Raw genomic sequence first — 17,984 nt, forward strand, 5'->3', positions numbered from 1 at the left:
TTTAACTGATTATTGTATTATTGTTGTAGGTTGAACTGATCAGTAGGATTAGTAAGGTTTCGACCTAAAACATGCATTGAATTCGTTATATCTTCTAGATATATGTGAACGGGTTGATTTGAGATGGCAAAATTCATAAAATCATTAAAATCATCTTCATCATCATTGATATCTAAGACACAGTTATCGACAATGTATTTCATAGATATAACTAAATCTTGTGAAACATCGATCTTTTTAACACATTTTTTTAACAAAATCGTACGATTTAAGGGTTTGTTTGGCGCGATTGGAAGTTTCAAAGGTACTCTGGGAAAATTACGTGGCATATAAACTATATGACTATTGACATGTTCAAAATAACCTCCTGAACAAATATATATCTTTAACTTACTCATCACTAAAAATGTAAAGACATATAAAAGTATTACTCACCAGTAAGTGATGACCTCAAAATGACCTCTGAATAACTTCAACTACTAATTTGTTGTGAATATGAATTTGGTGTGTTTGAATATCGATCATGTATGGTACTACTTATAGAGTACAAAAGGATTAAAGGATCTAACGTTGTCCAATTAAAGCAGCATATCTTCTTTTACACCATCCCGCAACTGCTTGCCAAGGAAGCATAAGTTAATTATCAACGCAATGGCGACTATGACCTTATCCTTGTCAGTTCCTTTCAACTCATCATTAAAAAAGGCGTCGTGAAACTCTGAAAGATGACGGGGACCACTATGTCGTTTACTAAAAACACGAGATGAAATCGAGTGGTCAAAATCAGACCTCTCTTGACCTATCCAATCTACAAAAGATGTAACCGGACCAAACCGCATCCCGGTAACCAAGCAAAAATCACGTCTACCACACCTAATGACATGATCTCGGGTAACTCGAAACCATAGCTCTTCTGGCTCCTCGCATATTTCGCGTCCGTTGATTGCAAAATTTTTCGGACGGTCAATCTGATTCATTAATAAGCAATGTATGTATCTCGGATCATTGTCATCACACTTTATATCTAAACAATGACCAAAACACGTTTCTCTGAAAATCTTTGTCTGAGCCGGAGTCAGTTTGTTCTTAATCTCACGAATAAGAGACATCTTGCTTCGAATGGTGACCTTTTCCTCGAACCAAACCTGTAATCAAACAATGAAAATGTCATTATACATATATGTATGTTAATATACATACATATACATACATTTAACTATACATATACATACATTTAACTATACATGTACATACCATAAAAAAGGGTCAAATACAATATAGTCGACCTTGATTCCGGTCGACTATAGTTTAATTCAACTATAGTCGACTCAGGATGTGGTCGACTATAGCGTATTTTGTTGTCATTCGACCCCTAGAAAGGCCGAGTATGCAAGTGCTCTTCTGCCCTAACTAATTTATCTAATTTATTACTAACATCACCACCACCACCATCATACAGTTATACACTTTAGCAAAAACAATGGGAGATATGTATATCTATAGTTACATATACATATACATATACACATACATATACATATACATATACATATACATATACATATACATATACATATACATATACATATACATATACATATACATATACATATACATACACTGACATATACACACATACAGATACATCCATACACACATATACACATACATACATTGACCCATACATACATATACATATATACACATACATATACGCTAACATAAAGATACAATAACGCGAATTAGGTTTTACCTCAATATCTGTCATCTTTTCCTGACGATCGATTTAGGGTTTATCTGCAATTGATTGAATCTGCAATGAATCAGGGTTGATGGTTCGTATCTAGGGTTTGTGGAGCGAAATTTTGTTAAAGTTGTAATTTGAATTGTGTGAACTCGCTATTTCATTGTCTTTTTGTATACTCAACCAACATTAAGGTCGCCCTTGTTTTTTTGGGTCGAATATAGTGGTCGACCTATAACACATGGTAGTCGACCTTTCCAGTTATAAACGAAGGTCGACCACCCCCAAATTTGTGGTGGTCGACCTGGTAAAGGGGTAGTCGACCCCTATGGTGGTCGACCTAATGGTGTAAATAGACAATTTTTTCGCAAAAAGTGTATTTTGTAATAAAACTTTATAAAAAAGTGTATTTTGGGGAATTTCCCCTTCTATATATTGCTGTGATCGATCTTTATTATTTTGATATACAAATTTGATACACAAAGTCAAATACGTGGGTTGCTATACACACACACAAACAATCCTAACTTGATACATTATGTCAAACATTAATCATCATCATCATCATCATGCCGTGCTCACGTTAATTGGTGTTCTAATCATGTCATCACTACGATTCTTTTCAATCCAAACTTGGTTTAAAAAAATGATATCCATCACTGATGGTTAAAGCTAAGGGGTATAAAATACTATTAAATTTTACAAGGAAATACTATTAAATACGATACAATTTTACACAAGATATTTATTTATTTATTGAATGGATATACTTAAACCTTGCTACAACACTTATAGGCAGTGTACCTAATCGTACAGTAGTGTAGTTTTTAGTAAGTCCGGTTCGTTCCACAGGGAAGATCTTTTAATCAAAGCTTAACGCTATATTAGTTTAATTTATAAAAATACAAATATATATATAAGTAATATTATTATTATAAAGGGGGGTTTTTACCGTTTAATGACCGGTTTGTCGATTTTAAAACTTTAGTCGCAGTTAAAACCAAATGTAAAATATTAAATAAATAAAAGACTTAATTTAAAGCGTAAAGTAAATAACGATAATGAAATTGCGAATAATAAAAGTGTGATAAAATAAACTTGCGATAATTAAAAAGTACGATAATTAAAAGTGCAATTAAATACAATAACAATAAATAAAAATGCGATAATTAGAAGTGCAATTAAATATAAAATAAAGGAAATTAAATATGAAATAAAAGAATTATGCTTATTTAAACTTCCGTAATCATGATGTTTGACGTGTTGATTTTAGTTTTATGCCCATGGGTTAATTGTCCTTTGTCCTGGATTATTTAATATGTCCGTCTAGTTTTTGTCCATAACAGTCCATCAGTCATAAATATAAAGTGCGAGTGTCCTCGTCAAATTATCCTTATACCCGAAGTCAAATATTCCAACTAATTGGGGACTTAAACTGTAACAAGGTTTTATTACTTTGTTTAATAATTACACCAGGATGTCGACTGAGTGTAACCCAAGGTTTTAATACTTTGTTATCAATTATGCCAAGTGTCCTTGTACATAATTTCACCCCTGTTTTAATAATTCTAGTGACTACTAATCCATTCCCGTGTCCGGTTAAATGAACGATTATTCGTACATATAAATACCCTGCCCATCGTATCCGATCGAGTGTATATGGTTATTTATAGGGACGTTCAATTGTAAATCTTTATATTAAAATTAACAAACTATCATTTAGTTAAACAAATATAAAGCCCATTAATAGCCCATAGTCTAATTTCCACAAGTGTCGTTCTTTTGTCCAAACCCCAATTATGGTACAAAGCCCAATTACCCAATTTTAATATTTTTAGCCCAACATCATGATTACTTCGGATTAAATAAGCATAATAATAACTTAGCTACGAGACATTAATGTAAAACGGTTGAACATAACTTACAATGATTAAAAATAGCGTAGCGTTACACGGACAGAATTTCGACTTACACCCTTACAACATTCGCTAACACACCCTTATTATTAGGATTTAAAATTAAAATTAAAATTAAAATATAAATTATATATACATATACTACATTTGAGTGAAGAAGAAAAATATGTGTTTTGTGTTACACCAAAGCTCAATTTTTATAGGCATGTGGGCTGGAACTGTGCACCATGCGATCGCATGGAGTTTCTTCCTCCAGGCCATGCGATCGCATGGCTAGATGGGGAGACTCACATGCCTTTGTTTTTTCTGCCGACGGTTTTTAATAATATAATATATAATATATAAATAATTATAAGAATTATTTAAATATTATATTATATTTATGTGCATAGTTGACTTGTAATTTTTAGTCCGTTGCGTCAAGCGTTGAGAGTTGACTCTGGTCCCGGTTCCGGATTTTCGAACGTCCTTGCGCACAATTTAATATCTTGTGCTTTGCGTTTTGAATCTTGTACTCTTGTAATTTTGAGACGTTTCTTATCAATAATTGGAACCTCATTGATTGTATTTTGTACTTTTAAGCTTTTTGGTCGTTTGCATCTTCAATTTGTCGAATCTGTCTTTTGTCTTCACCTTTTATTATTTAAACGAATATCACTTGTAAATAGAACAGTTGCAACTAAAAGCTTGTCTTTCTTGAGGAATAATGCTATGAAATATATGTTCGTTTTTAGCATTATCAAATATTCCCACACTTGAGCGTTGCTTGTCCTCAAGCAATATAGTCTTGAAATACTAGAATCACTTCTTTATTCTTCACACTTTGTACATCAGTGATTTCTTTACGACGGTATAAACAATGGTAGTAACGATGTGGTTTACAGTCCCACATGACTATAAAATTTAGATCCATTAAGGAAATTGGATCTTTATGAAAACATTTGATCTTTTGAAAATTAAATCTAGTTTTTACCCTAGATAAGTTTTCCGGAATAACCCTTCACCGGTGTTTGCAAAATATTTTTGTGGGTTTGGTGGGTTTCAGATTTGAAAATTTTAGCTCAAAACTTGTGGTTTTGTGTCACCCACTTGCTAACCTTGTATTAGGAAAGCAACACGTCCAGTATACTTGCTCCGTATATTACCTTTCGGTAAACTACCGTCCGGTTATAAAGGAAAGCGTTGAACAAGCAACTGTTAAGGCAATGTCCCCTGACATGCTTTTAATTATGGTCTATAACGTGTCGGACGCAATTAATATCCTTGGTAGGAGCAATAGTAAAGCTCACCCTTATGATTTTTCGGTCTGGCACAAGGTCCTGTCTTTGACCATGCTAAGCGACCACCGTTCTTACGGTTGACACCCGATTTGATTCAGGTGATCTAATGGATTCCAGGTGAATTCTTAGGATTTTACGTTCAATGGTAATGAACGCATTAAAAATGGGTTTTCAGAAAATAAATCGGTTTATAATTTGATCAAAATATTTTCTCGTTCAAGCTCGAGTTTAGATATCATTGAATTCCATGAGTTTGTAATTCTCAATCTTTAAGGTCAATCTCTAGGATTGAGTAATATCAATCTTAAAAGCTGATTTTTGATCTTTAAAGGAGATTATCCTTTCTGGGGATCTGATTCATTAGTCTTATCAAGCTAATTTGCACGGTGCCCCCCATTGTACGAGATAAATCCTTCTCATGGTTAGGATAAGTCTGACCACTTGGCGACCCTGTTTGATGCTGAGGTCCGTGGATTTCCTGCTGATTTTAGAGATGACTTTTCTAGATTTTTCATCAACCTACAGATGGTCTGGACGACAACTTCATGACCTAAATCAAGAAGCGCGTGTCTTTTTCGAAAGACTTTACTTCCTTTTAACGATGGAATTGATTCATCGTGTAGATCCATCTCTTCTTTTCTTTCATCGGGTAAAACAGTTTAGTTTAGTCCAAAGCAAAAGTATCTTCAATTATTTGTTACAGAAATATGTGACATATGTTTAAGATAACTTGGTAATTTTTCCCACACTTGGCTTTTATTTTCCTTTTTATTGTCCTCTATTCCATTTTAAATGAATTCTAACATTTTGGTTTGTTTCTCAATTTATGTCCTTTCCGAGGTAACAATAATTTCGGTGTTAACACCTAGTTTTATCGTTCATAAATATGTATAAACATGATTTTGAGTTCATTTAATTGAAAATTTTGAAATTTTTTACTAGAATTGGGTAGTCAGTATATAAGACTAGGGCTGTTCTTTATTATCAGAGAGCACTAGATTCTAATACAACTACTACTTTACTAGTATTTCTAATGGTAACCAAGCGTTTAAAGTAAAAAAAAATTAAAAATCCGAAAGAATTTAACCCCTTCCCACACTTAAGATCTTGCAATGCCCTCATTTGCAAGAAATCAGTACAAATTTAAATTATTGAGGGTGATTAGCGTAGAAATGATTAAATTTTACCAAAGTTTCCAAACATATTGGCGTTTGTTTGCTGAATGATAAATGGTGCATATCATTTGTTCATTCCGTCTGTTGTTACATCACATTTATTTGTCATCTTGTCGTCAAAATTAGTAGCTTTTGCTGAACTTAATGCCAGTCTTTGAAAATGCGCTGTTTTACCCTGTTTTGTACAATCTACAATATACATACATACAAATATAAACATGCATGGCAATTTGAAATGGGACTTAATATCCCACTTTCAAATCCTAAATGTGAAATATTAGTACACAATAATAATAAAAATGATAAAGATTACATAAGTATATTCAATAACATAAGTTTAAACATGAATAAGTAAAAAGATAAAAACATAAAAATCATATAAATAATCAAATGGAACTAAATCAGTCTGGATATGGGTTCCAGTTCATCTCGTCAGGTGAGTTCCATTGTTGGTTATAGGTGTTTTGATAGGCTTGGTTATAGTCATACCGGTTAAAGGGTGGTCGGATATCGGGGCTGTGTGGCGGAAAATGAGCAGATCGAGTAGGTACATAGTTATTTGGTACCTGATATGATAGCTGGCTCATGATTTGGTGCTGATGAACTAACCAACTATCGTGTTGGCATCGCCTATAATCCTCGTATACTCGCTCGGAGTTCCACTCCTCATACATACTATGTCTGGCCGCGTTCGTCATTGCTTCCTCATCTATACGAACGTGGACGTCAAGAATAGCATCTCAAAAGACATCCCTAATGTCTTCCGACTCCTCCATTTCCTCGTCTGAGCCTCTCTCTACCTGAGGATGAGATCCCTCATAGGGTACTGCCTGGTTACGTCTACTTTTCAATACCTTAGCACCCACATAAACTTTCAATCCTAAGGGCTCAACCTGTTCTCTACAAAGCTGTAATGGATCCCCTTGGTTCCTATCAACACCTAAATACTCTTCAATGAGAGTAACAAAAATACCTCCTCCTATTATACTCCCTTCCTGCATTCCCTCTACCATTTTAGATAAATAAAAAGCAACACAGTAAGGGATATTGACAAAGCTTCTAGGATCCCGAATACACTTTAGGTAGAATAAATCATGTAAGGTAATTTTTTCTTTATTGTGACCTCTCTGTGTAATCGAGTTAGCCAAAAATCTATGAATATACGAAGCTCGGCTCTGTCAATATGTGTATAGGAGTGTCCTCCTGCTCGTGTAAAAACATCAAAATGTGACATACGCCTCCAAATGGCGTCAGCGTCAAAGTTGCTATCTACCCTTTCACCATAATGAATCAAGTTTGTACAATCGGGTAGTAGCAACTCACCAGGAGTATATATCTGTAAAGCGCTGGCCATGTCCAGCATGGACATTCTGTACATCCTACCGCCAAGGATAAACCTAAGAAATCTTCTATCATCTATTCTAACTATATTTGTATCAAGTGATACAGTACTCATCAACTCAACACACCATTCCTTATATACATGTCTACGAATGGTGAAAAGACGTTCTCAATCTGTAAAAGAAGAACTGCCATACCTTTGAACTAAAAGCTGTCTAACACGGTCAGCTAGATGGACCGTTTCCAAAGGGGCCCAATCGATTACCCTTGGCACCTCTACATTTTTTGTTACCAATTTGAATTTGTTCCTTTGATATGTCTCGTAATCTCTCCATCTCCTATCAAATCTCAGATTAGGATGCAGAGTGTGCTCAGGAATCGTTGGGAATTCTACTGGCAGCCTCATTGGGTATACTATGAATTCATCCACAAACTGTATCGGATCATAATAAAGTATGTGCTGATCAGGCTGTTGTTGTGGTTCTTGTTGTGGTTCTTGTTCGTGTTGCATTTCTGGTTCTGGTTCTGGTGCTGGTGCTGGTCGTCTAGATGATGATGCTCCTGAACCTCCAGTATCGGCTTTCTGCAAAACACATTAAACACAAAATTTGTGCATCCAAATATGCATTAGTGTTAGCAAAATAACAACTTAAAACAATTACTATAACATGTTAAATCAAAATTAAACTTATACACATTTTCACAATTTTTCACAATTCTACACTTTTCAAATAAGCACATATGAAAATGTATACAAAGTTCATAAGCATTTAACTCAAATAACATGTCAAAATAGTCATTACTAATAATTAAACAAGTCTCAAATGGCAAATATATCAAATTAATCAAGTTCATGAATTTTGGACTTAAAAAGTCCACTTTAATCTCCAAAAATCATGTTTAGGATCAATGTTTGGATCATTTAACTATCTAAACATGTTACACTACTCAATTTAGCAATAATTCATGACGCAAATCGGCCATAACCTGTTTATATCAAAAAGCCCCAAATTGCTCAAGAACACAAACCCTAGATTTCTAAAAATTTTGAAGTTTTTGGCTTCAAATCATGTTAAATAGCATCAATCTAGGTTATACATGCATAAAATACTAACAATTTAACACTAATTACACTAGAAATTAACAAAATTGCATTAGGTAAAAAATTGATAATTATCACAAAAACTAGAAATTTATAGAGTTTAGGGGTGTAATTTTTACCATTTTGCTGAAGAATGAGAATCTAGGCATGATTGGAGCAAGAAAAATGATGAATTACGGTGGAAAAATGATGAAATTTGGTGAAGATTTGAGAGAGTTCCGTGTTTGTGTGTGTGTTGGTGTGAGGAAGACAGACTCGCTGTCTGTATGTATCAGGCCTGGAATTTGCCTCCATGCGATCGCATGGAGGGATAGGGTGATTCCCATGCGATCGCATGGGTACCCGGCTACAGTGTTTTGCCTTTTTTTTTTTTTTTTTTACAAAACCTTATAACTTCTAAAACATATAATTAATAAAATTCTAAAAATTTTATTTTCCTTTAGGAGCGAGGGCGTTTCGGATCGTTGTCCTAGTCTGTCCCTTGACAAAATTTTTAAAATTTGTCAAATCAAAGCGCGGTTTTAAAAGTAAAGATTTTTGGATTTTTTAATGTTTTTGGCATACTTTAATTCAATAAGATTAAAAATAATGATAATAAAAGTTCTCGTCCCTCCCTCGGGTAAAGCAATTTCGGTTCAACGACCTAGTCTTCAACTCACGACGAATTTTAAAAATCATATTTTTAACTTAGTGAAATAAAGTAAATTTTTGTTTTTAAATTCACACAACTTAAATTTAAAATATGCATAAAATTAAAAATTCACATTTTTTTAAAAATTAAAAATTTACACCAAACTTATATTATATTTTTGTTTTTATACATACAAACTTAAAAATATCAATTGTTCAAATATTTACAATTTTAAATATATTAATTTAAAAAGTTTATAATATTAATTTAAGATTTATATATTAATTTTAAAAACATGGTAAAAATAAAATTAAAAATCTTTTTGGTCTTTTATCCCACTTTAATCAATCAAATATTATCAAAAATATGCGCCCCTCTTTTCGGTAAAGTAATTTCGGTTCCATGACCTAATTTAACTCATGACGAATTTTTGAAATATTTTAGGTTGATTGATTAAAGATATTTATACCTTAAGAATAAACGTTAAATTTCGCAGTGATGTAATAAATTTTTGAATGATATCAATAATTTCGGTCGCCAAACCTAATTTTATTCAATACCAATTTAATACTTTATAGCGAACAATTTAGCGTTTATTATCAAAAGGTTAAAAATAAAAAAAAAAAAAATTAAAAACTGTACAGACTTACCTGTGAGATAGTATTCTTAGTTATATGATCTATCCCATTCATAAGATAGTTAGTTTAATTGGTTTTCCATAGCTACATAGGCGTAACCTCGAGCATTCCGTGTTTTTTCTTCTAAACATATGAACGGTACATCTCTGCATAAAGTAACAAATTCGGTATTTGAATAGGTTTGATTATTTGAACATTTACCTCCATGTGACCATTTTCCGCATTTGTGACATCTTTCAAGGTGTCGTGCTCTTCTTTTCGCTGTGGATTTTGATTTTCCTTTACCAAATTGTAACTTATTATCTTCGCATCTGGATTCTTTTCTTACTCCGTCCAATCTTTCTCTGATTACTGATACTATTTCACTCGGAAGTGTGTCATTATTACGTTTAGTGATCAAAGCGTGTAGCATTAGACCATGGTTTAGTTCACATGCAGTCTTTATTTCATAAAAACCTAAAAAAATAAAAATTCAGAATGGGGGGAGAAGACTAGTTCTTTAGGGTCTGCTAGGGAAAGACCATTCGGGTTCCATTTTCGAGAACTACACGAAAACAGAAAATCTAACTCTAACAAAAATACATATTATCCTTTAAAGACTTGATTCTCCCCACACTTAGTTAGCTGTGGTATCGAAATTGTGATTAACTTCGTTGTCGACTTCCATCGGATTATCTATGTAATGTTTAACTCTGTGACCATTAACTTTAAATTCAATTCCATTTGAATTTATTAATTCTATCGTTCCGTATGAGAAAACTCTTTTGACTATGAATGGTCCAGACCATCTTGATTTCAATTTTCCAGGAAATAGCTTGAATCGTGAATTGAAAAGAAGAACTCTGTCTCCTTCTTTAAATTCTTTTGAACTTCTGATTCTTTTATCATGCCATTTCTTCGTTCTTTCTTTATAGATTAACGAATTTTCGTATGCTTCATGTCATAATTCTTCTAATTCGTTTAGTTGACTTAATCGTAGACGTCCAGCTTCATGTAAATCAAGATTACATGTCTTCAAAGCCCAAAATGCTTTGTGTTCAATTTCTACTGGAAGATGACAAGCTTTTCCGTAGACGAGTCTAAAAGGTGTGGTTCCAATTGGAGTTTTGTAGGCTGTTCTAAAAGCCCAGAGTGCATCCTCCAATTTAATTGACCATTCCTTCGGATTTGATCCTACGGTTTTCTCTAGAATAAGTTTTAAAGCTCGGTTGGTATTTTCAACTTGTCCACTTGTTTGTGGATGATATGCGGTGGAGATTTTATGAGTTACTCCATATCTTTTAAGAACTTTCTCAAGTTGATTATTACAGAAATGAGTTCCTCGATCACTTATTAAAGCTTTCGGTGTTCCAAACCTTGCAAAAAGATGTTTTAAAAAGTTGACTACAACTCGTGCATCGTTAGTTGGGAGAGCTTGTGCTTTCGCCCATTTAGATACATAATCAATGGCTACGAGAATGTAGAGATTATTATGAGATTTTGGAAATGGACCCATAAAGTCAATACCCCAAATGTCAAATACTTCGCATACTTGAATGACATTTTGTGGCATTTCATCACGCTGACTTATTTTTCCGGCCCTTTGACAAGCATCACAGGATTTGCAAAGAAGGTGTGCGTCTTTGTAAATTGTAGGCCAATAGAATCCAGAATCATAAACTTTTCTTGCTGTTAGTTGAGGCCCATAATGCCCTCCTGTTGGTCCTGTGTGACAATGGTTTAAAATTTTACTAGCTTCATCTCCGAATACACATCGGCGTATTATTCCATCGGGACAAATTTTAAACAAATGTGGATCTTCTCAGAAATAGTGTTTTATATCACTGAAGAATTTCTTTCGTTTTTGGTACGATAATCCTTTTTCAAGGAATCCACATACTAAGTAGTTTGCATAGTCTGCAAACCATGGAATTTCAGTATAATCTATCTTCAATAGATATTCATTAGGAAAGTTGTCTTGTATGGCCGATTCATTTAGAACTTCTAATTCAGGATTTTCAAGACGAGAAAGATGATCAGCGGCGAGATTTTCTGCTCCTCTTTTATCTCGGATTTCAATATCGAACTCTTGTAAGAGTAAGATCCAACGGATTAATCTTGGTTTGGCATCTTGTTTCGAAAATAAGTATCTAAGAGCAGAATGGTCGGTATAGACCACCGTTTTTGCTAGAACGAGATATGAACGAAATTTGTCAAAAGCAAAGACAATAGCAAGGAGTTCTTTTTCAGTAGTTGTATAGTTCGTTTGTGCTCCTTGTAACGTCTTACTAGCATAATATATAGGTTGAAATCGTTTTTCAATCCTTTGTCCTAAAACGGCTCCCATTGCAAAATCACTTGCATCGCACATTAGTTCAAACGATAGATTCCAATTTGGTGTTATCATGATCGGCGCATTAGTGAGTTTCTCTTTAAGAATATTAAAAGATTTGATGCATTCATCTGAAAAGATGAATGGAGCATCCTTTTCTAGGAGTTTATTCATAGGAGTGGCAATTTTAGAAAAATCTTTTATGAAACGTCGGTAAAAACCGGCATGCCCTAGAAAACTCCTAACTCCTCTAACATTGGTGGGATGTGGAAGTTTAGCAATTACATCTAGTTTAGCTCTATCCACTTCAATTCCTTCTTTTGAAATTTTATGTCCAAGAACGATGCCTTCTTTAATCATGAAATGGCATTTCTCCCAATTAAGTACTAGATTTGATTGTTTGCATCTAATCAGCATTCGTTCAAGATTAGCTAGACATGATTCAAATGTATCACCGAAGACTGAAAAGTCATCCATGAAAACTTCCATGCATTCTTCTATCATGTCGTGAAAAATCGCCATCATACACCTTTGAAAGGTTGCAGGGGCGTTGCAAAGTCCAAATGGCATGCATTTGTAAGCAAAAGTACCATAAGGGCACGTGAATGTGGTTTTCTCTTGATCTTTGGGTGCTATTGGAATTTGAAAATATCCAGAAAAACCATCAAGAAAACAATAGTAACTATTTCCGGCTAATCTTTCCAACATTTGATCAATAAAAGGTAAGGGAAAGTGATCTTTTCTGGTGGCGTCATTTAATTTTCTATAATCAATACAAACACGCCATCCTGTTACAGTCCTAGTAGGAATAAACTCATTTTTTTCATTTGTAATGACAGTCATGCCACCCTTCTTAGGCACGCATTGAACTGGGCTTACCCATGGACTATCAGAAATTGGATAAATTAGACCTGCGTCTAGCAGTTTAATAATTTCTTTTTTAACTACATCTTGCATATTCGGATTTAGTCTTCGTTGGCATTACACATACATTTTATGACCTTCTTCCATAAGGATTTTATGTGTGCAATACGAAAGACTTATTCCTTTAATATCATGAATCTTCCATGCAATGGCTGGTTTATGAGCTTTCAACACAGAAATGAGTTGTGATTTCTCATTTTCAGTAAGAGAAGACGATATTATTACAGGTAATTCAGATTCACCATGTAAATAAGCGTATTCCAAATGGTTTGGAAGTGGCTTTAACTCTAATTTCGGAGGTTCTTCTATCGATGATTTGTATCGATATCTGTCTTCTTCTTTTAGCATTTGAATTTCTTCTGTTCTTGGTTCATATCCATTAGCTATAAGTGTATCTAACATTTCAGCTTCATCAATTGGTTCAGTTCCTTCTCCTAAAGAACATTCTCCTGTTCCTTGTAATTCTGGAAATTCCTCCAACAATTTTGCATGTGAATCTATAGTTTGAATATAATAACATGTATCATCTGCAGATTGCAATTGTTGCATTGCTCTATCAACTGAAAAGGTAACACTCTCGTCCTCTATACTTAGGGTCAATTTCTTACCAAACACGTCTATCATTGCTTTAGCCGTTTTTAAGAATGGTCTTCCTAATATGAGAGGAACTTGAGAATCTTCTTCCATGTCCAGAACAACAAAATCTACTGGAAATACTAAAGTACCAACTTTAGCTAGCATGTTCTCCATTATCCCTATAGGATATTTTATTGATCGATCGGCTAGTTGCATACTTATTCTGGTTGGTTTCAATTCTCCAAGGTCTAGTTTAGTGTATAGTGAATACGGCATTAAATTTATACTAGCACCTAAGTCTGCCAATGCTTCTATTGAACTAAGACTACCCAGAAAACATGGAATTGTGAAACTTCCTGGATCAGATAGTTTTTCTGGTATCTTATTCAACAGCACTGCTGAACAATTAGAATTCATAGTAACAGCCGAGAGTTCTTCCATTTTCTTTCTATTCGTGATCAGATCTTTCAAGAATTTAGCATATCTAGGCATTCCTGAAATCACATCAATGAAAGGAAGATTTACATTTATCTGTTTAAACATATCCAAGAATTTGGATTGCCCGGCTTCAAGTTTCTCTTTCTTCATTTTACACGGGTAAGGAAGTGGTGGTTGGTATGGTTTAACATAAGGTTTAGCCTTAACTGTGTTATCTTCATTAACCTTTTCAACTACCGGTTCTTTTTCCTTATCTTGATCAGGTTGTGGTTCTTGTGGAGTAGGAATAGATTCATCAGAAGTTACAGGTATTTCAGGTGGTTTAAGTGTTGTACCACTTCTTGTGGTAATGGCTTTAGCTGTTTCATTCCGGGGGTTTGCATTTGTATCACTAGGTAGACTTCCCGGTTTTCTTTCATCTATTAACCTTGCTAGGTTACTTACTTCTTGTTTCAAGTTTTGAATAGAAGCTTGTTGATTTCTAAATGCTTGAGCATTTTGTTCATTAGTTTGTTTTTGAGATGTGAAAAACTGCATTTGAGTTTCAACTAGCTTCGTCATCATATCTTCTAAATTCGGCTTTTTATCATCGGGTTGTGGTGGTTTGTTTTGAAAATTAGGTCTTTGCTGGTTGTAAGTATTGTTAGATACTTGTTAATTGCTAGGACCTTGTTGGTTGTTGTATGGAATATTTCGGTTATAATTCTGATTTTGATTATAGATCAGTCTTGGCGGTTGATAATTATTCTGATAATTATTTCCAGGCCTTTGGTTTATGTATGAAATATTCTCTCTTTGTTCCATTGTTAATTCAATACTGAGACAATCTTTTGTCAAATGTGGTCCTCCACACTGCTCACAACTAATTCGTATTGAGTGGATATCTTTAGTCATCTTTTCCATTCGTCTCTCCACAACATCTTTCTTTACGGAAATGGAATCTAAGTTGTAGTGACCCGAACTTTTCCATGTTTATATATATTAATTGAGATTGATATTTACATGATTAAATGTTTCCAACATGTTAAGCAATTAAACTTGTTAAGACTTGATTAATTGAAATATGTTTCATATAGACAATTGACCACCCAAGTTGACCGGCGATTCACGAACGTTAAAACTTGTAAAAATGACATGACGATATATATATGGATATACATATGGTTAACTTGAGATTATGATAAGTAAGTATCTCCATAAGTATTAACAATGAGTTATATACATATAAACAAGACTACTAACTTAAGGATTTCGAAACGAGACATATATTTAACGATTATCGTTGTAACGACATTTAAATGTATATATATCATATTAAGATATATTAATATATCATAATATCATGATAATATAATAATTTAACATCTCATTAGATATAATAAACAATGGGTTAACAATATTAATTGAGATCGTTAACTTAAAGGTTTCAAAACAACACTTACATGTAACGACTAACGATGACTTAACGACTCAGTTAAAATGTATATACATGTAGTGTATTTAGATGTATTAAAATACTTTTGGAAGACTTCAAGACATATATTAAAACACTCATACTTAACGAAAATGGTTACAGTTACTTTCCCATTCTTTTCTTTCATCAAGAATTCTAGTCGTATTCTTACCCGTATTATACACAGCTTCAAAACGTACTTACTATGGGTATATACCAATAGGAACTAGCATGGGATTCCACTCTTGATTATGTCATGTATGACTAATCAATTTTAACTTCTACCATGAGCTAGTCAACTAACTAGAACTCCTTTTAACCCCACTCACCACTCACCAATTACCACTCATCATTCACTCCATTTCACTTCCAATTCTCTTTCTAATTCTCTCTCAACACACACACACTATTATGAACGTATTTTTCCAGTAGTTAATCATCATCTTCATCAAAAATCACTTCAAGAATCAAGCTATAATCATCATAGGAAGAACACTTTAAGAACACTTCAAAAATCCCTTCAAGTTTACTAATTTACTTCCAAGCTTTCTAATCCATTCCAAGTAATCATCTAAGATCAAGAAACCTTTGTTATATACAGTAGGTTATCTTTCTTATTCAAGGTAATATTCATATTCAAACTTTGATTCAATTTCTATAACTATAAACTATCTTAATTCGAGTAAAAATCTTACTTGAACTTGTTTTTGTGTCATGATCCTACTTCAAGAACTTTCAAGCCATCCAAGATCCTTTGAAGCTAGATCATTTCTTGTCACTTCCAGTAGGTTTACCTACTAAACTTGAGGTAGTAATGATGTTCATAACATCATTCGATTCATATATATAAAACTATCTTATTCGAAAGTTTAAACTGGTAATCACTAGAACATAGTTTAGTTAATTCTAAACTTGTTCGTAAACAAAAGTTAATCCTTCTAACTTGACTTTTAAAATTAACTAAACACATGTTCTATATCTATATGATATGCTAACTTAATGATTTAAAACCTGGAAACACGAAAAACACCGTAAAACCGGATTTACGCCGTCGTAGTAACACCGCGGGCTGTTTTGGGTTAGTTAATTAAAAACTATGATAAACTTTGATTTAAAATTTGTTATTCTGAGAAAATAATTTTTATTATGAACATGAAGCTATATCCAAAAATTATGGTTAAACTCAAAGTGGAAGTATGTTTTCTAAAATGGTCATCTAGACGTCGTTCTTTCGACTGAAATGACTACCTTTACAAAAACGACTTGTAACTTATTTTTCCGACTATAAACCTATACTTTTTCTTTAGATTCATAAAATAGAGTTCAATATGAAACCATAGCAATTTGATTCACTCAAAACGGATTTAAAATGAAGAAGTTATGGGTAAAACAAGATTGGATAATTTTTCTCATTTTAGCTACGTGAAAATTGGTAACAAATCTATTCCAACTATAACTTAATCAACTTGTATTGTATATTATATAATCTTGAGATACCATAGATACGTATACAATGTTTCGACCTATCATGACGACACATCTATATATATTTCGGAACAACCATAGACACTCTATATGTGAATGTTGGAGTTAGCTATACAGGGTTGAGGTTGATTCCAAAATATATATAGTTTGAGTTGTGATCAATACTGAGATACGTATACACTGGGTCGTGGATTGATTCAAGATAATATTTATCGATTTATTTCTGTACATCTAACTGTGGACAACTAGTTGTAGGTTACTAACGAGGACAGCTGACTTAATAAACTTAAAACATCAAAATATATTAACAGTGTTGTAAATATATTTTGAACATACTTTGATATATATGTATATATTGTTATAGGTTCGTGAATCAACCAGTGGCCAAGTCTTACTTCCCGACGAAGTAAAAATCTGTGAAAGTGAGTTATAGTCCCACTTTTAAAATCTAATATTTTTAGGATGAGAATACATGCAGGTTTTATAAATGATTTACAAAATAGACACAAGTACGTGAAACTACATTCTATGGTTGAATTATCGAAATCGAATATGCCCCTTTTTATTAAGTCTGGTAATCTAAGAATTAGGGAACAGACACCCTAATTGACGCGAATCCTAAAGATAGATCTATTGGGCCTAACAAACCCCATCCAAAGTACCGGATGCTTTAGTACTTTGAAATTTATATCATATCCGAAGGGTGTCCCGGAATGATGGGGATATTCTTATATATGCATCTTGTTAAAGTCGGTTACCAGGTGTTCACCATATGAATGATTTTTATCTCTATGTATGGGATGTGTATTGAAATATAAAATCTTGTGGTCTATTGTTACGATTTGATATATATAGGTTAAACCTATAACTCACCAACATTTTTGTTGACGTTTAAAGCATGTTTATTCTCAGGTGAATATTAAGAGCTTCCGCTGTTGCATACTAAAATAAGGACAAGATTTGGAGTCCA

The sequence above is a fragment of the Rutidosis leptorrhynchoides genome, chromosome 4 (assembly GCF_046630445.1).
Source record: "Rutidosis leptorrhynchoides isolate AG116_Rl617_1_P2 chromosome 4, CSIRO_AGI_Rlap_v1, whole genome shotgun sequence".
Classification (NCBI taxonomy): domain Eukaryota; kingdom Viridiplantae; phylum Streptophyta; class Magnoliopsida; order Asterales; family Asteraceae; genus Rutidosis; species Rutidosis leptorrhynchoides.